Here is a 20,711-nt window from a genome sequence, read left to right as displayed (position 1 = left end):
AGAAACATTCAAGTTCAGGGGCATTTTTAAATTTAAAAACAGAAACATTGAATCACTGTTCAGAATCAGTATAGTTGCTAAAATTCTTATTTATAATCACTGAGATTGGTAGTATAATTACTGATAGTATACTCCTAGTGTTGTATATTTTAGTTTATACAATACTTAGACTATATAAAATATAGGTAGCATGGGAAGTGCGATACACAGCAGTCTTGTAGAATGGCAGATGTCCTAAACAGCACTCTGGCCTCAGAATCAGCCCTTAAGGCCCTCAGATCTGGCTGAAGAGCCCATGAGAGTATTTTCGGTATGGAAAGCCACTCTGGCAAAAAAGAAAAAAAAAAGGACCTAAATAAAAGATCTCTGTAAGTGAGATCCCAGTAGAAAGAACGGGCCATCAAAGAAGGAGGTACCTTTCTCTGAAGGGAGGAGAGAACTTCCCCTTTGACTATGACCTTATCTAAGTAAGATCGAACTCAGTGAACTCAAGAGGCTTCCATAGCCTTGGCAACTCATGACTAGAGCCCAGGGAGATTTCTGATGCCATAAACAAGAGTGTCAGATTGTTCAGTCAACAACAGGAATCACTGTGTGCTTACTCCGTATGTGGGATCTCTGTCCTTAATATGTTTTCCAATGTGAAGTAATGCTATAACTAGTACTCAAACAGTATTTTACACTTTATGTTCTGTGTGCTGCAAACTGATGAAATCTTTACTTAATATATACTAAATCAATCTTCTGTGTATAAAGATAATTGAAAATTAATCTTGATGTGAATGGAGTGGGAGAGGGAGTGGGAGATGGGAGGGGTGCTGGTGGGAGGGAAGTTAAGGGGGGAAGCCTTTGTAATCCATAAACTGTACTTTGGAAAATTATATTTACTAAATAAAAGTTTAAAAAAATTAAAACATAAAAAATAAATAATAATATAGGTAGTAATATTTAGTACTTCTCTTACTTTTACTGGATTGGATTATAGTATACGTTAATAAACCCTTTTTAAAGATTTATTTATTTATTTGAAAGACAGAATTATAGAGAGAGACACATAAATAAACAGAGATGTTCTGTCTGCTGTTTTACTCCCCACGTGGCTGCAAGCAGCTGGAGTTGGGCTAATCCAAAGCCAGGTGCTTCTTCCAGGTCTCCCACATGGATTCAGGCACCCAAGTATTTGGGCCATCTCCTGCTGCTTTCCCAGGCACATTAGCAGGGAGTTAGATTAGAAGCAGTGCAGCTGGGACATGAACCAGTGCCCATAATGTTTGCCAGCACTGCATGTGGTGGCTTTACCTTATATGCCACAGCACCAGCTACAGCCTATTCATTTTAAATTAATAACTAAAGATTATCTGCTGTTCAGCCTCAAGGCTTTGGCTTGGCCCAGCCTCTGCTGTTGTGGACATTTGGGGAGTGAACCAGAGGTTGAAAGATCTCTCTTCTTATGTCTCTCCCTCTCTAACCTTGCCTTTCAAATAAATAAATGTGTCTTTGCAATAAAAATACATACATACACAGACACACGCACAAACACGGTACCAACACAGTGGGTAAAGCCATGGCCTGCTGTGCCAGCATCCCATATGGGTGCTGATTCAAGTCCCAGCTGCTCCACTTCCAATCTAGCTCCCTGCTAATGTGCCTGGGAAAGCATCAGAAGGTGGCCCAAGTGCTTGAACCACTGCATTCATGTGGGAGGCCTGGCAGAAGCGCCTGGCTTTAGATTGGCTCAGCTGAGGCCAATTTGGGAAGTGAACCAGCAGATGGAATATCTGTCTCTACCCCTTCTCTATAACTCTGCCTTTCAAATAAATAATAGATTTTAAAAATGGGGGAAAAGGGCAGTTTTGTTGCCTTCCCTTTACCTAGAGCAACATAATCAAAATCTGTTAGGCAAATGAATAAGGGAAATTCTGAGATCATGTATTGACCACAGCAGAGATTGTATTCCCTGTACATTTTCTGGAAGCCCATGCTAGTTGGAACCAAGGGTAGGATAACAAAAAAGGGGAGGCCTATATCCCTCTTATTTGTCTTCTTTGTTCATTGGAGCAGTGGAGAGTTGAGTAATGTAATATTGGTGTTTGTCTCCATACAGTTCACTTGTATTTAGCTGGCTCTTTTTTTTTGGCATTTCTTTTTTATTTATTTTAAGAGATTTATTTGAAAGGCATAGAGTCCTCCATCTGCTGGTTTGATCCCCCAATGTTTGGTGCATGTGCGGTTCCATTATGAGAGCAGCTGAGGCCCTGCGGGTGCCTGGGGGCCAACAGAAACACCTGCAGCCTTGGCCCACTGGTCCTGGGCATCTCCCATCTGCTTGTGCCCCGCCCGCATCCCAGCCCAGGCCCCAGTGGCACCTCTGGGATTTCTGCCTCGAACTGGTCACTTTAGGTCACTTTGTGATCCCTGACCTCTGCCCAAGGAAGGAAGCAGGAAGTGGTCTTTCCCTCTCTTTTTCTCTCTGTAACTCTGCCTTGCAAATAAATACAACTTCAAAAAGTTATTCTCCATCAAGCAATACACCATTTTCCAGGCAAGTGTAAAGCTGGGAGTCATGGCTTCTTGTATATTTTGGATAATAAGAGTTTTGGTTTGAAAGCATGTTCATCTGAAACAAAGATCACTCATTATCCTTTGTTAGAGAAGGGGGCTCTGCTCTTGGAAAGTGAAAATCAGAAGTGGTAATGTGTGATGAGCTCCACCTGCCAGGTCTGGGGAGACTTATTTGAAAGACAGGACACCAGGAGAGGAAGCTTTTCAGATTCCCTGGCCCTTGCTTTAGTCTTATGTCTTTACTTCTTTTGTTGCTTCTTGATGTCAAGAGTGTACACTTTATGCTGAAATGAGGAATTGTGTCTAACCTCTTTTGGGCCTTTTTCTAAGAAGAGTGCATATATTTATCTTGGATATAAGGATAGCTTCTGGGGTGGGTGGATTTTTTTTTTTGGAAGTTTTCACAAGCCATCCAGTAGCCTATATTTTCTTCTTCACAGAATTCAGTTTTTAGAAAAGCCTCCAATACAGCCAGAGCATCTGTAGGTAGGGAAGAGAAGGTAGAAAACTAAAAAGAAACATGAGGAATATGAGGAAGCTAATGATCAAATAATCCCTTGTGCTTTTCTAGTACTAGGATTAGCTATTCTCGTTTTTACTCAATCCTGTAATCCTGCGGATTTAGCTCTTTAAAGACAAAGATGCCTGTAGGCAAAATACTTAAGTTGGTTCCATACTACTAAAACAGAAACACTTCAGTTTGTTTTAATGCCAAAAATGTATTTACAGGAGAGGCATAAATCCTCAGGGAACTAAGTCTCTTGCAAACACTGCATGCAATGAAAAGCATCCTCAGCCTCAACCAAGAGCACTGCCATTACAGAGCTTAAGGCTGATTTATCTTCCCCACCTGGTGTGAATATGCTGAGAAATAAACAGAGATAGGGAATAGTGAGGGCGCACACCGATAGTCTGGGAAAATTTAGTTTAATAAAAGGGGAGTTACGGTAGCCGCAGAAAAAAGAACCAGGAAAAAATTGCACGGGAATCGTGAATCGGAGGACCTACTGGGAGAACAAGGTCGCCCACCGCGCGGAAGCCAAGTCGCGGGACGGAGCCGCAGAAGCCCCAGTGCTCCAAGGGGAGTGCATGCCACACAGACAACAGCGGGGAGACTTGGGACGCTGCACACATCGGCGCTGGAAGGGGAGGTGAGCTCAATAACCCGAGACATTGGTGGGGAAACGGGGGTCAGAATCTAGAGGGGGGCCGGAAAGTGCAGCAAACTCACTACCGGAAAGAAGGAAAAAAAAAGCTTCGGGGTTTCTCTTCCCCCTAACCTTGCAAAGGTTACAAGGCGGTAAGGCTAGAATCCCCAAGAGACAAAGAGCAGGCCTGCGCTCTGGTTTTACATATCAATGGGGGAGAGCTAAGGAACTGAGTCACTACAATTCAGTAGCCTAGGCAACCCAGTGGGAGTCCAGAGGAGCCAAAGACTGGAAGCTAAATACCATCAATTCTGCACAGCCGTGCCCTGCGGTGTTACTTACCCCCTGAATAAATAAAATAAATAAATAAATAAAAAGAGAGAGATTTACCACGCATAACCTGAGGGTGTCACCTTTGCACACCCTTATCCTGGAAGAACCAGGCAGAGCTCTCAGGCCGCACCCATCTCAAGCCTCCAAGGCTCCTCCAACAGCAGGCAGTCCACTTAACACGGACACAGTATAAATAAAAAAAAAAAAAAAAAAGAAAAAAAAAAACGCACAGTGACTCAAGAAGAATTAACTATGCCGAGTAACAAACACAGAAATAGAGGGAGCAAGATCAACGATGACACTATGATGCCTCCAAATAAGCAAAACACCCCAAGCCAAGAGTATGAAGATGATGAGATAGAAGAAATGCAAGATACGGATTTCAAAAAATTTATGATAAGAACATTTAGAAGTTTTCAAAAGCAAATCCTTGAACTACAGAAATCCTTTATGGACAAGATTGAAAATCTCTCTCGTGAAAACGAAATTTTAAGGAAGAGTCAAAATGAAACTCAGAAACTAGTAGAACAGGAAAGTGTTATAGTGAAGAGAAATCAAAATGAAATGAAGAGCTCAATAGATCAAATGACAAACACATTAGAAAACCTTAAAAACAGAATGGGTGAAGCAGAAGAGAGAATATCGGACTTAGAAGATAGAGCACAGGAAAACATACAGTCAAACCAAAGAAAAGAAGAGGAAATTAGAAACCTAAAAAATATTGTTGGGAATCTACAGGATACTATCAAAAAAACCAACATTCGAGTTCTAGGAGTTCCTGAAGGCATGGAGAGAGAGAAAGGATTGGAAGGCCTTTTTAGTGAGATACTAGCAGAGAACTTTCCAGGTTTGGAGAAGGACAGAGATATCCTAGTACAGGAAGCTCATAGAACCCCCAATAAACATGACCAAAAGAGATCCTCACCACGACACGTGGTAATTAAACTTACCACAGTGAAACATAAAGAAAAGATCCTAAAATGTGCAAGAGAGAAACGTCAGATTACTCTCAGAGGATCTCCAATCAGACTCACAGCTGACTTCTCATCAGAAACCCTACAAGCTAGGAGGGAATGGCGAGACATAGCACAGGTGCTAAGAGAGAAAAATTGCCAGCCCAGAATATTATATCCTGCCAAGCTCTCATTTGTGAATGAAGGTGAAATAAAGACCTTTCATAGCAAACAGAAATTGAAAGACTTTGTGGCCACTCGTCCGGCCCTGCAAAAGATACTTAAAGATGTGCTACACTCAGAAACACAGAAACACGGCCATCAATATGAAAGAAGGGAAAGGAAGAACACCTACCAGTAAAAGAGCATGGGAAGCTCAAAGCATATACTAGAAAATATTTCCGGGAAAATGGCAGGGCAAAGTCACTACGTATCAATAGTCACATTGAACATTAATGGTCTGAATTCTTCAGTTAAAAGACACCGTTTAGCTGACTGGCTCACAGAACACAACCCAACTATTTGTTGCCTACAAGAAACACATCTCTCTAACAAAGAGGCATGCAGACTGAAAGTGAAAGGTTGGAAAAAGATATTCCATGCCAACAGAAATCAAAAAAAAGCAGGTGTAGCCATATTAATATCAGACAAAATAAACTTTAATACAAAAACTGTTAAGAGAGACAAAGAGGGACACTATATAATGATTAAGGGTTCAATTCAACAGGAAGATGTAACTATTATAAATGTATATGCACCTAATTACAGGGCACCGGTCTATTTAAAAGATATGTTAAGGGACTTAAAGGGAGATTTAGATTCCAATACAATAGTACTGGGGGACTTCAATACTCCACTCTCAGAAATAGACAGATCATCCGGACAGAAGATCAACAAGGAAACAGCAGATTTAAATGACACTATAGCCCAAATGGATCTAACAGATATATACAGAACTTTCAACCCTACATCTACAGACTTCACATTCTTCTCAGCAGCGCATGGAACCTTCTCTAGGATTGACCACATACTAGGCCATAAAGCAAGTCTCAGCAAATTTAAAAGAATTAGAATCATACCATGCAGCTTCTCAGACCACAGCGGGATGAAGCTGGAAATTAGCAACTCAGGAAACCCCAGAAAGTATGCAAACACATGGAGACTGAACAACATGCTCCTGAATGAACACTGGGTCATTCAAGAAATCAAAAGAGAAATCAAAAACTTTCTGGAAGTAAATGAAGACAACAACACAACATATCAAAACTTATGGGATACAGCAAAAGCAGTATTGAGAGGCAAATTTATAGCAATAGGTGCCTATACCAAGAAATTGGAAAGGTACCAAATAAATGAGCTTTCAGCGCACCTCAAGGACCTAGAAAAACTGCAGCAAACCAAACCCAAATCTAGTAGGAGAAGAGAAATAATTAAAACCAGAGAAGAAATTAATAGGATTGAATCCAAAAAAACATTACAAAAAATCAGCCAAGCGAGAAGCTGGTTTTTTGAAAAAATAAACAAAATTGACACCCCATTGGCCCAACTAACTAAAAAAAGAAGAGAAAAGACCCAAATCAATAAAATCAGAGATGAAAAAGGAAACGTAACAACAGACACCACAGAAATAAAAAGAATCATCAGAAATTACTACAAGGACCTGTACGCCAGCAAACAGGAAAACCTATCAGAAATGGATAGATTCCTGGACACATGCAACCTACCTAAATTGAACCATGAAGACATCGAAAACCTAAATAGACCCATAACTGAAACAGAAATTGAAACAGTAATAAAGGCCCTCCCAACAAAGAAAAGCCCAGGACCAGATGGATTCACCGCTGAATTCTACCAGACATTTAAAGAAGAACTAATCCCATTTCTTCTCAAACTATTCAGAACAATCGAAAAAGAGGGAATCCTCCCAAATTCTTTCTATGAAGCCAGCATCACCTTAATCCCTAAGCCAGAGAAAGATGCAGCACTGAAAGAAAATTACAGACCAATATCCCTGATGAACATAGACGCAAAAATCCTCAATAAAATTCTGGCCAATAGAATACAACAACACATCAGGAAAATCATCCACCCAGACCAAGTGGGATTCATCCCTGGTATGCAGGGATGGTTCAACATTCGCAAATCAATCAATGTGATTCACCACATTAACAGACTGCAGAAGAAAAACCATATGATTATCTCAATTGATGCAGAGAAAGCATTTGATAAAATTCAACACCCTTTCATGATGAAAACTCTAAGCAAATTGGGTATAGAAGGAACATTCCTCAATATAATCAAAGCAATTTATAAAAAACCCACAGCCAGCATCCTATTGAATGGGGAAAAGTTGGAAGCATTTCCACTGAAATCTGGCACCAGGCAGGGATGCCCACTCTCACCACTGCTATTTAACATAGTTCTGGAAGTTTTAGCCAGAGCCATCAGACAAGAAAAAGAAATCAAAGGAATACAAATCAAGAAGGAAGAAGTCAAACTATCCCTCTTTGCAGACGATATGATTCTGTACTTAGAGGATCCAAAGAACTCTACTAAGAGACTATTGGAACTCATAGAGGAGTTTGGCAAAGTGGCAGGATATAAAATCAATGCACAAAAATCAACAGCCTTTGTATACACAAGCAATGCCATGACTGAGAAAGAGCTGCTAAGGTCAATCCCATTCACAATAGCTACAAAAACAATCAAATACCTTGGAATAAACTTAACCAAGGACGTTAAAGATCTCTACGATGAAAATTACAAAACCTTAAAGAAAGAAATAGAAGAGGATACCAAAAAATGGAAAAATCTTCCATGCTCATGGATTGGAAGAATCAACATCATCAAAATGTCCATTCTCCCAAAAGCAATTTATAGATTCAATGCAATCCCAATCAAGATACCAAAGACATTCTTCGCAGATCTAGAAAAAATGATGCTGAAATTCATATGGAGGCACAAGAGACCTCGAATAGCTAAAGCAATCTTGTACAACAAAAACAAAGCCGGAGGCATCACAATACCAGACTTCAGGACATACTACAGGGCAGTTGTAATCAAAACAGCATGGTACTGGTACAGAAACAGATGGATAGACCAATGGAACAGAATTGAAACACCAGAAATCAACCCAAACATCTACAGCCAACTTATATTTGATCAAGGATCTAAAACTAATTCCTGGAGCAAGGACAGTCTATTCAATAAATGGTGCTGGGAAAACTGGATTTCCACGTGCAGAATCATGAAGCAAGACCCCTACCTTACACCTTACACAAAAATCCACTCAACGTGGATTAAAGACCTAAATCTTCGTCCTGAAACCATTAAGTTATTAGAGAACATTGGAGAAACCCTTCAAGATATTGGCACAGGCAAAGAATTTCTGGAAAAGACCCGGGAGGCACAGACAGTCAAAGCCAAAATCAACTATTGGGATTGCATCAAATTGAGAAGTTTCTGTACTGCAAAAGAAACAGTCAGGAGAGTGAAGAGACAACCGACAGAATGGGAAAAAATATTTGCAAACTATGCAACAGATAAAGGGTTAATAACCAGAATCTACAAAGAGATCAAGAAACTCCACAAAAACAAAACCAACAACCCACTTAAGAGATGGGCCAAGGACTTCAATAGACATTTTTCAAAAGAGGAAATCCAAATGGCCAACAGGCACATGAAAAAATGTTCAAGGTCACTAGCAATCAGGGAAATGCAAATCAAAACCACAATGAGGTTTCACCTCACCCCGGTTAGAATGGCTCACATACAGAAATCTACCAACAACAGATGCTGGCGAGGACGTGGGGAAAAAGGGACACTAACCCACTGTTGGTGGGAATGCAAACTGGTCAAGCCACTATGGAAATCAGTCTGGAGATTCCTCAGAAACCTGAATATAACCCTACCATTCGACCCAGCCATCCCACTCCTTGGAATTTACCCAAAGGAGTTTAAATTGATAAACAAAAAAGCGGTCTGCACCCTAATGTTTATTGCAGCACAATTCACAATAGCCAAGACCTGGAACCAACCTAAATGCCCATCAACGGTAGACTGGATAAAGAAATTATGGGATATGTATTCTTTAGAGTACTATACCGCAGTAAGAAACAACGAAATCCAGTCATTTGCAACAAAATGGAGGAATCTGGAACACATCATGCTGAGTGAAGTAAGCCAGTCCCAACGGGACAAATACCATATGTTCTCCCTGATCGGTGACAACTGACTCAACACCAAAAAGGAAACCTCCTGAAGTGAAATGGACACTATGAGAAATGGTGACTTGATCAGCATAGCTCTGACTGCTAATGGACAACTTAATACATTATCCCTCATAGTATTTTTTTTTGTCTGTTCTACTTAATATGACTGGTTTAATTCTGTAATTATCACACAGTTATTCTTAAGTGTTGAAAATTAACTGAAATGTGATCCCTGTTAAACATAAGAGTGGGAATAAGAGAGGGAAGAGATGTATAATTTGGGACATGCTCGGGCTGACTTGCCCCAATTGGTAGAGTTGGAAACATACCAGGGGATTCCAATTCAATCCCATCAAGGTGGCATGTGCCAATGCCATCTCACTACTCCAAGTGATCAATTTCAGTTCACAATTGATCATAATGAAAGGACTAAGAGTCAAAGGGAGCACATAAACAAGTCTAGTATCTGCTAACACCAACCGATAGAATAAATAAAGGGGAGAGTGATCCAACATGGGAAGTGAGATACTCAGCAGACTCATAGAATGGCGGATGTCCTAAATAGCACTCTGGCCTCAGAATCAGCCCTAAAGGCACTCGGATCTGGCTGAAAAGCCCATGAGAGTATTTCAGGCATGGAAAGCCAAGACACTCTGGCAAAAAGATCTCTGTGAGTGAGATCCCAGTGGAAAGAACAGGTCTTCAAAGAGGGAGGTGCCTTTCTCTGAAGGGAGGAGAGAACCTCCACTTTTACTATGACCGTGTCTAAACAAGATAAGAGTCGGAGAACTCAAGGGGCTTCCATAGCCTTGGAAACTCATAACTGGTGCATAGGGAGATTACTGATGCCATAAACAGGAGTGTCAATTGGTAAAGTCAACAACAGGAGTCACTGTGCACTTACTCCTCATGTAGGATCTCGGTCCTTAACGTGCTGTACACTGAGGCTTAATGCTACAACGAGTACTCAAACAGTATATTTCACTTTGTGTTTCTATGGGGGTGCAAACGACTGAAATCTTTACTTAATGTACACTAAACTGATCTTCTGTAAAAAAAAAAAAAAAAAAAAAAGAAAGAAATTTTCAATTCCCAACTTGACTCTCACTGGGATTAAACATGACAATAGGTCTGATCTGATTTCATCATCATTTAAAAAAAATCATCTATTATTTTTCACTTTATGTTTCTGAGTGGGAGCAAACTGTTGAAATACTTACTTAAGGTATACTAAGCTGATCTTCTGTATATTAAGATAATCGAAAATGAATCTTGATGTGAATGGAAGGGGAGAGGGAGTGGGAAAGGGGAGGGTTGTTGGTGGGAGGGACGGTATGGGAGGGGAAGCCATTGTAACCCATGTGTCGTACTTTGGAAATTTATATTCATTAAATAAAAGATAAAAAAAAAATAAAAAAAAAATAAAAAAAAATCATCTATTATTTTTCACTTTATGTTTCTGTGTGAGAGCAAACTGTTGAAATCCTTACTTAATGTATACTAAGCTGATCTTCTGTATATTAAGATAATCGAAAATGAATCTTGATGTGAATGGAAGGGGAGAGGGAGTGGGAAAGGGGAGGGTAGTGGGTGGGAGGGACGGTATGTGGGGGAACCCATTGTAATCCATAAATCGTACTTTGGAAATTTATATTCATTAAATAAAAGTTAAAAAAAAAAAAGAAATAAACAGAGATAAACAGACCTTCTAGGTTAAGTCAAATTCTGTCTGGTGAGCTGCTGATTTGAGGACACAGCCTTTCTGTACTCTTGTGATATTTGCAATGGATTCAATTCAAGCCTAATTCACAATTGCTGGCCAGCAGCTCCTGGAATGCTTCTGACCACAACAGTGCTTCCTTCGGGGAAGGTCTGCAAGAGCAGTTCTCTAATGAGTTGTGCTCAGAGCAGTTCCCCTCCCAGCTCAGCAGTGAGCTCTTCAGATTGCAAACACAGGAATCTCAACTTACTTGATGAAAGCTTGCTACCTGCTTTTCTTGCCAATTGTGGCCTTCCCAGGAATGGTGGAGTTTTGCCATAGGTAGCTCAACCCAGTCTTCAATACTCTTATTCTTACAAAAAAAAAAAAAAGACAATTCACTAAGTGGTCATCCTTGAATACACTACTGAGCCTGAATGCATTTTTACCAAATAAAGTTGCCCAATAGCTATAAACCAAAAGCCAACAACAGGCTTGCCCACCTAATATTACACTCAGCCCCGAAGTACTGAGCAGTTTCATCAGTTCCTCAGAATGTAACTATGCTGTGAGGACTATAGAGAGGGATGCCCAAATTTTAATTATCAATACACTGCACAGCTAATAAAGCAGATGCTGTCTCTTGCCCACAAAAGGAGACAGTTTCTCTGCAAGGTGAACCGCAATCGGGAGACATTTTGCTCCTGATGGAACCCGCAGCGGGACTGCTTTGAGCCAGCTCCTCTCCTTCCCTTTCCACCTTCGGTCCAGGATGGGACAGAGACCATGCACAGGAGGTGCCACCAGTCACCCGTTTCCCCCTGTCCACCTGCAATGCTCCTGGGAGGCAGATGCCACAGAACAGTGATTTGTTCCATGATTGTCACTGTGTGAGATCAGCCCATCATGAGAAAATGACCATGGATTCCAATGAGATATGAACCGCAGAAGCACTGTCCCCAGCATCAGTGCAGGAGGGTGGATGATGGAGGCACAGCATGGCCAGGATCTCTAGGGACCCCGCAGGACTCTGCTGCCCTGGATGCCTACAGCAGGCAGCTGCATGAGGGCCCAGTGCATCTCCAGCACCCTCCTACCAAACCCTTCCTTCTGACTGCCAATGCAGACCACATAGATGCTGCATCAGTGAGCAAATAAGCACTGTGCACTAGGTTGTCCTGCTGAGACTCGGCCTTCATTGCTTCCCCAATTGCAGCACATGCTGCAAGCCTCAGCTGGCGCGAGAGGTGGAAGGTCGCACTCACCAGGTCTGTCTCTTCTTCTCCTGCAGCTCCTGACTCTCGGGCCATCACCTGCATTCTAGCCCCAAGGTACAAAATGGACAAGAACCTAACAGCACACACGTCAACCGCACACACTGCAACTACAAGCTGCCCACCAATGACCACCACCTTTATAATCAGCCCAGCGTTTGGTGTTCTGGCAGCGCTGGTCCTGCCCCAGGGAAGCGAGGATTGGCCCGAAGCCCTCCAATTGGCTGAGCCTGAGCTGCCCTGCAGCAGATTCTGGAAGCAAGGGAGCTGCTGACGGCTGAGGCCCTGGCTCAGAGCACACTTAGGGAGACTCCATGCTCGGCAAGGGTGCTGGGGCCCTGGACTTTCCCAGGCTGCAGTCCTAGGGTGGAGGCTGGCTCAGCCTTCTTCCCCAGCCCTGCTCACAGGTGGAGTGGGGTTCCCACAGGGGCACCTTCCTTCATGGGAGAGCAGGTTTACCGCAAATGCGGTGATTCCCAGTGCCAGGTGCTGGCCTGCGCCCTTCTGGGAGGGAGTAGGAGACAGAGACTTTGTGGGGAGGTGACACTTGAGCTGGGCCTGTATTTTGGGTTAGCTCTGGATGCACAACCCAGTGCGCCTGAACCTGCGGGTCTGCTGCAGGCCTCCTGGAGGCTCTGGGAGCTGGGCATCCTGGTGGCAAGGGCAGGAGGATGGGAGGTCAAGGCGCTGAGCTCCCGCTGGGTGCACCAGGCACTTTGGAGCTGTTCAGAGTAAGGAGTCGAGGTCACCTCCTGAACCACTGCTGGTCCCAAACTCCTGGTTTGGGATTTGCCAGAACCCTGAAGTAGGGGTGTGGTGGGGGTGGTAGTGGTTGGCTTCAATGCACTGTATTTGTGAATTCTTCAAACACAGCTTCTCCCTACTCCTGCAGGCTTTCAGGTGATTGACGAGGACAGAGTCCCTCCGCTGCAAAGTGACTGAAGTTTGGAAACTACGTCCAGAACATCACAGTGTGTATTCAGGTGGTCATCCTTCAGGCCTGCAGGTGGACAGCAAGAGCAACAGTAAGATATTAATTACTGTAGATACTCTCCTTTCTTTCCAGTAGACCCACCAAAAGAATATGGGAGATGAGTACTTGAACTTGGAACCAGTCAGTTTACTAGGGTGAGCTGCCAGTACTTGGAGCTCAGGAGTGAACATGGAGAGCAAAACATGCACTGTTACTAAAGAGGACAGTTAGGTATTTTACTGTGAAAAGGGAAATTATTTAGAAGTGAGCAAGACACCTTAAGAAAAGGTCTGTATAGTTATTTTTGTTTATTTGCAAGGCAGAGAGAGCCCTTCCATTTATTGCTCATTCCTCAAATGTCTGCACCAACCAGAGCTGGGTCAGGCTGAAGCCAGGAACTCAGCATGGGTCTCCACACAGGTGGCAGGGACTCAAGTACTTGAACCATCAGCTGCTGCCTCCCAGGGTTCTGTTAGCAGGAAGCCAGAAGCAGAAGCAGGGCTAGGGCTTGAGGCCTGGGCATTCTGACTGGGATGTGGAAGGCTTTACCACTATGCCAAACGCATGCTGCAGTAAGGTGTTTCAACACATTTGCAAAATGTAAGAATGCGGTTTTAAATATATGCTCTTCATCTTAAAATTTGCATAATCTTATATTCAGTTTCATGTGATTCAATACTTATTATTAAATACAAGTAACATTTAGACACATGCTTTCCTCACCAATACAAACCTCAGTAATTTTTTCACTTAGAACCTTGAATATTAGCATTCATTCAGACTGAAGTTCACTCATAGGCTGGGAATTCTGACAAAGAGACAGTAGGGAAAAAAATCTAGATGTGTATCTGATACCTAATAAGATTCTGAACCTGACTGACAGAATCTGAGTAACTGTTCAGAGAGTCACTTCATACCTCTCCCCTCTGTAATGAGAAGACTGTGTCCTTTGGACACTTTCACATGATGCTATGTAAATCTTACCTGAAAAGCCTTTTATAAATTCTGAAGTACCATACAGAAGCATATTATGCATTTCCATATGTGTGAAAAAAGGCAATGTCAAAGGCATAGCTTTTCCAGAGAGAAGTTAGGAGGATTAGCTCAGTTAGTAAGTGTGTAAGTACCATAAATATCAACATATTTGAAATAGATTTATATAGAGAGTGTGGAGTTCATGATAGATATTTAATAAATTCACTCTGGATAATAAGCAAATATCAGAAATAATGCCACAACCATCAGTGTTTAAACTCTTCAGACAGCTCCATGCCAGGGAAGTGCAGTGATCCCTGTAAATTAACAAAAATCAATCTGTGTATACCCATGGAAGCCACTGGTTTATATGCAGTCTATACTAGAGGTTTTTGTGTTTAGTAAAATAACTTGATTTTTTAATGAATGCTTTCAGACTGATACCTGATGCTGAGTGGCAGACAATTTTTTCTGAAAAGTATGTGGTTGAGAAATATAAATATAAACCAGTTTATAATTTTTGTGTCTGAATATTTTTATACATTGAGACAATACCTGCAATAATCAGAAGACTTTTCCTCAACAAGTTGCTATATTGATGCATTTTCATTTATTTATGTAATGTATGTTTAGGTAAAAGGAAGAGAGAGAGAGAGAGAGAGAGAGATCTATCTTTCATCTGCTGGCTCACTTCCAGATGGCCACAATAGCTGGGGCTGAGCCAGGCTGAAGCCAGTCCCCCATGTGGGTGCAGGAACCCAAACTCTTGGGCAATCTTTGCTCCTTTCCCAAGCAAAGAGCTGGATGAGAAGTGAAGGAAGTGAGTCTCAAAGCAGTGCCATAAGGCATCCTGCTGTTGCAGTTGGCAACTTACTCCTTTGTGCCACAATGCTGGCCCTGGATTGATGACATATTTGAGTGCTGCCACTGACTTTTGGCTAAATAGGATGACTTAACATGTGTTCCACTCTGTGGAAGAGGAACGAATAAGGCAGTTGGTTGTAAAAGTTGCCCATGGAAACCACAGCCTGAGAAAGATGAATCAACTCACCTTGCATTTTCCACCTTGCATCTACACCACCCTTTTCTGGACAAACATCTGATTGTATGCCCTTGTGATGGAGGTTCTCAGGGTGCTGGAACATTTTGTAATTTTTTAAAAATATAGATTAAGAAGAAGGCAAATAAACAAAAAATTACAAACTGCTGCCAATACCAAGAAGAGATTATTGAGAGTAAAAGGTCACCTGTTGGAGCCAGCACTGTGGCACATCAGGTTAAAGCCCTGGCCTGAAATACAGGCATCCCATATGAGTGCTGGTAGAGTTCCAGCTGCTCCACCTCCAGTCCAGCCTCTTGCTAATGCACCTGGGAAAACAGTAGAGGATGGCCCAAGGACCATTTTGCTCATGTGGGAGACCCAGAAGAAGCTCCTGGCTCCTGGCTTCAGATCAGCTCAGCTCTGTCCATTGTAGCCATTTGGGCAGTGAACCAGCAGACAGAAGATTCTCTCTCTCTCTCTCTCTCTCCCTACCTCACTCTCTACCTCTCTATATAACTTTTTCAAATAAATAAAATAATTTTTTAAAAAAAAAGGTATCCTGCCATACTTCTTTCTTTCCTGTTAATTCCTAGGAATTAAAAATTGTCAGGGCCAGCACTGTGGCAAAATGGGTTATACCAACATCTGCAGCACTAGCATCCTCTATGGGAACCAATTGCATGTTCTACTTCTGATCCAGCTCCCTGCTAACATACCTGGGAAAGCAGCAGAATATGGTACAAATCCTTGGGTCCTGCAGCCAAGCGAGAGAACTGGATGATACTTCCCTGACCCCTGGCTTTTTTTAAAAGATTTGTTTATTTATTTGAAAGAGTTACACACACACAGAGAGAGAGAGAGAGAGAGAGAGAGAGAGAGAGAGGAGGTCTTCCATCTGACGGTCTACTCCCCAACTTGTTGCAATGGCAGGAGCTGTGCTGATCTGAGGCCAGGAACCAGGAGCTTCTTCCAGGTCTCCCACTTAGGTGCAGGGGTACAAGGACTTGGGCCATCTCCTACTGCTTTCCCAGTCCATAAGCTGAAAGCTTGATCAGCAGTGGAGCAGCCGGGACTTGAACCAGCGCCCTTATGGGATGCCAGTGCTTCAGGCCAGGGTGTTAATCTGCTGTGCATTGCACTGGTCCCTACTCCTTGCTTTACCCTGGCCCAGCCCCAGGTTTTCAGTAATTTGGGGAGTGAACCAGCAGATGGAAGAACTTTCTCATGTAAATGAACAAATCTTAAAAATATATAAATATATTTATGTAATAATCATGTTCATGGTTTAGAAATTTAGGGACCAAAATACATGCTTTTAAAAACCCACTCAGTATCATTCTTTGCTTTGCTGTTTTCTATCATGAAGATGTTTTAGATCTTGAATTTATCAGTCCTGTAAGCTTTTTTATTCTATACCTTTGACAGATTAAGTGGTTTTTATTTTTATTTTGTAAAGGAAGGTTGATGCATGTATTTGAAAATGTAGCAGAGTGGAAGAGACAGATTATCTATCTGCTGGTGTACTCCTCAGGTGGCTGCAGTGGCCTGGGCTGGGCCAGACTGAAGACAGGAACTTCATCTGGGTGTCCCATGTGGGTGGCAGGGCCCCAGTTATCTTCTGTTGCTTTTCTGGGACCATTAGCAGGAAGCCGGATTGGAAGGGGAGCTGCTGGGACTCAGCTAGCACCCATATGGGATACCCACATTGCAGGCAGTGTCTTACCTCATGCTACAGCACTGGCACCAAGTGGTCACATTTTACCTAGGGAAAAGAAAAATTAAAACCTAGGAAATTAAATCCCATGGGCAAAGGATGTGGTGAGTGGAAAAACTGAAAACTTTTAGTACCTAGTTGTTGGTCATATGAAAGAAGTGGGACACTTACCTATATTATTTCCTTTAGTCCAGTTGGTGTTTCTTTAATTTTTTTTTACTTAATTGGGAGGCAGAGGGAGAGAGAATGAAAATGCACTCTGATTTACTTTACTCCCCAAAATGCCTGCAACAGCCAGAACTGGGTCAGGCTGAAGCCAGGAGTGTGAACTTAATTTTTTTTTAATTATTTGACAGGTAGAGATAAAGATAGTGAGAAAAACAGAAAGAAAGGTCTTCCATCTGCTGGTTCATTCCCCAAATGGCCACTACAGCTGGCACTATGCCAATTCAAAGCCCGGAGCCAGGTGCTTCTTCCTGGTCTCCCATGAAGTTGCAGGAGCCCAAGCACTTGGGCCATCCTCCACTGCCCTTCCGGGCCACAGCAGTGAGCTGGACTGGAAGAAGAATAACCAGGACTAGAACACGGCACCCAAATGGGATGCTGGTGCTACAGGCAGAGGATTAACCAAGTGAGCCATGGCACCAGCCCATGAACTCAATCTTAATCTTCCATGTGTGGGCAGAAACCTGAATACTTGAGCCATCAGTGCTGCCTTATAGGATCGGTATTTGCAGGAAGCTGGAGATAGGAACCAGAGCTAGGCACTGAACCCCAGTACTCTGATGTAAGACTTGGACATCTTTTTTTTTTCAAAGATTTATTTATTTATTTGAAAGGCAGAGTTGCATAGAGAGAGAGAAGTCTTCCATCTGCTAGTTCACTTTCCAGTTGGCTGCAACAGCTGGAGCTGGGCTCATCCGAAGCCAAGAGCCAGGAGCTTCAAGGTCTCCCATGCATGTGCATGGGCCCAAGCACTTGGGCCATTTTCTACTGCTTTCCCAGGCCATATCCAGGAGCTAGATAAGAAGTGGAGCAGCAAGACTCAAACCAGTGCCCATATGGGATGCCCATAATGTTTTCTTTAATTGGAGAAATGTTCCTTTGATAGAATGAGCGTATGACCCCACAATATTCTCTACTTACTCATAATAGGGTCTGAGATGTAAAAGTCATGATTAATTTCTTAGAAGAAAATTTACATACCCACAAGCAAAGAGAGAAAATTTTGTTGTTCTAATGAATGAATCAGAGTTTCAAAACTAATACTTAACTTGTATTTTAGAGGAGTTAATGACTTAACCAACTCTTCTATTGGAAATACTATGTTGTGGCCAGTGCTGTGGCACAGTGGGTTAAAGCACTGGCCTGAAGTGCCAGCATCCCATATGGGTTCCGGTTCTAGTCCCAGCTGCTCCTCTTCTGATCCAGCTCTCTGCTATGGCCTGGGAAAGCAGTAGAAGATGGCCCAAGTCTTTGGGCTGTTCTGAGGCTCTTAGCATAGTGAAGATATCTTAGATACTCATTAGTGAAATCTTTAGAAGTGTCAGAAAGCATGTAACTTTCTTTAACGATCTGAAACAGAGATGAGATCCATAAGGGCAGAACTGCTCAGCAGCCACAATGCAGGAATATGTATCTTTCTGACGATATCTTCATCTGCTTCTTGCAGTTGCAACAATCTGTGAGCTCTTGGTCTGTTTTCTGCCCTTGGGAGGGCCTAGGGTGCTCTATATTGTCTGTAAGGATTCAAAATTTGTTGTATATTAGTGTCTAATCATAAAATTTCCAAAGTGAAAAGCTGGATGTAATAAACTATGCCAGACTGCAAAAAAAAAAAAATACAAACATGGTGTACTGTCTATAAAGTACAGCGGTAAATCTGTATTATAGAGATACACATCTCTACACAATTCTCTCTTTCTTTCCCTCTGAAAGTCTACATTCAGCTCTCGATGGTGTGATTACTTAGGAATAGATTTTATATACTTACTTTCATAATCAGTGAACTCGGAATTATTATTGTAGTATTAAGGATTGTACTGACTAAAACACTATGTTTATTCCATGTTAAATAACATCAGCCTATCTTTGGATTCCATTTGTCCTGCTACTGATGTATTCACAGGAGAGGGGAGGTGGGAGGAAAACCCAAGATCCATCAGGGTGGAGGAGGAATGTCAGAGGCTGTGGTTCTATTGTACTGCAGGTTGGGTTCTGGAAGAACACATTAATGGACCCAGATGGTTTGAAGCTAACTGAGGGCCTATGTTCTGTACACTTGTCTGTGGTACTGCATTTTCATTTATGTAAAATTTATTTTCTTCAAGCAATATATTAATTTGGATGAAAATGAAGATGTTAAGGAATTTTCAGAATGGGTCTGTTTAACCCTCATTGGCTTTGTTTTTAGGCACTTAACTCAGAAAAGAAAAGATAGAAAAATACATTTTGGGTTCTCTTCATCTGTACCACGGGACTCTCTGGTTAAGATTTGTCATTTTGTCATATTTGATTCTCTAGACTCCCTGAAAAATCCCCTACTTCATTAGATGGAGTCCGTGTCTCACCATGGCAGTGAAAAGTTTAAAATGTCCCAGCTGTGCATTTAGCTAGGTCATGGACACCTGCCATGGCACTTGCCAGCCAATTGTGTCAGGGGCATCATCTGAATCAGAATTACTTGCATGAAAACAAGGAGTTGCAGATTCTTGCAGTGAAAGTGGAGAGGAGCAGGAGCTGCAGAACATTGCCAGGGGTGAGTGTGCCATGGGATGCCATGTGGTGGCTGGTGTCTGGGGTGCTGGTTCTGCAGAAGATAGGGCTTATGGGGGCTGGTGCTGTGGTGTAGCAGGTAAGGCTGCCTCCTGCAGTGCCAGCATCCCATATGGTCACCGGTTCGATTCCCGGCTGCTCCATTTCCCATCCAGCTGTGCTATGGCCTGAGAAAGCAGTAGAAGATGGCCCATATCCTTGAACCCCTGAAACCACACGGGAGACCTGGAAGAAGCTCCTAGCTCCTGGCTTTGGATCAGCTCACTCTGCCCATTGCATCCAATTGGGGAGTAAACCAGCAGATGGAAGATTCTCTCTCTCTCTCTCTCTCTCTCTCTCTCTCTCTGTGCCTCTCCTCTCTCTCTGTAACTCTGACTTTCAAATAAATAAATCTTTTTTAAAAGAGCTTATGCTGATGGGTAGTGGTCATGGAAAATGTATGGGACATTTTGCAGCAAGATTTTGGATGAATTTTCCAACCCCTGAACCTCCTAGAGATTAGAATAGACTTCTAATGCGTAACTTCCTCTTATGCTTAATTAGGTTTTTGTTTTGAATTGTTTTTGATGAAACAGCAAGGAATTCTGAGTTATAGACTTCCTATTTCAGAGATAGGAGAACACTGATGCCTGCATTTTAATTAAATAATGCCTATCACCCTTTCTTAAGCAACAAATGATCACAGATTCTCTCTTTGCTGCTAAGTAATGAGCATGGTGATTCTTCCCACCGTAACCACCTTCCCACCTACACTCCCTCCCCTCTTTCTCCTTCCTCTCCTATTGACATGGAATGCCTTACATAGCTAGGGTGAACATTTATCCCGCTTGGCCCTAAGTGTTCATACACTTCAACTCTGTGTAATTATTCATATGCCCTTTTTATGACCAAGCTTATGTCAGAATGACAAATTATATATTCACCTAATACTGAGAGTCATCAAATTGATTTCTATTTTCTTCTCTCTTAGGCAGTTCTTGAGGGGCAGAAATATTTATTTTGTGTATCATGTATTTATTCAACTAAAAGACTGACTGTCAAGATGCTGAGTT

This window comes from Oryctolagus cuniculus, chromosome 13 (assembly GCF_964237555.1).
Source record: "Oryctolagus cuniculus chromosome 13, mOryCun1.1, whole genome shotgun sequence".
Lineage (NCBI taxonomy): Eukaryota > Metazoa > Chordata > Mammalia > Lagomorpha > Leporidae > Oryctolagus > Oryctolagus cuniculus.
This window is presented reverse-complemented; position numbering follows the sequence as displayed.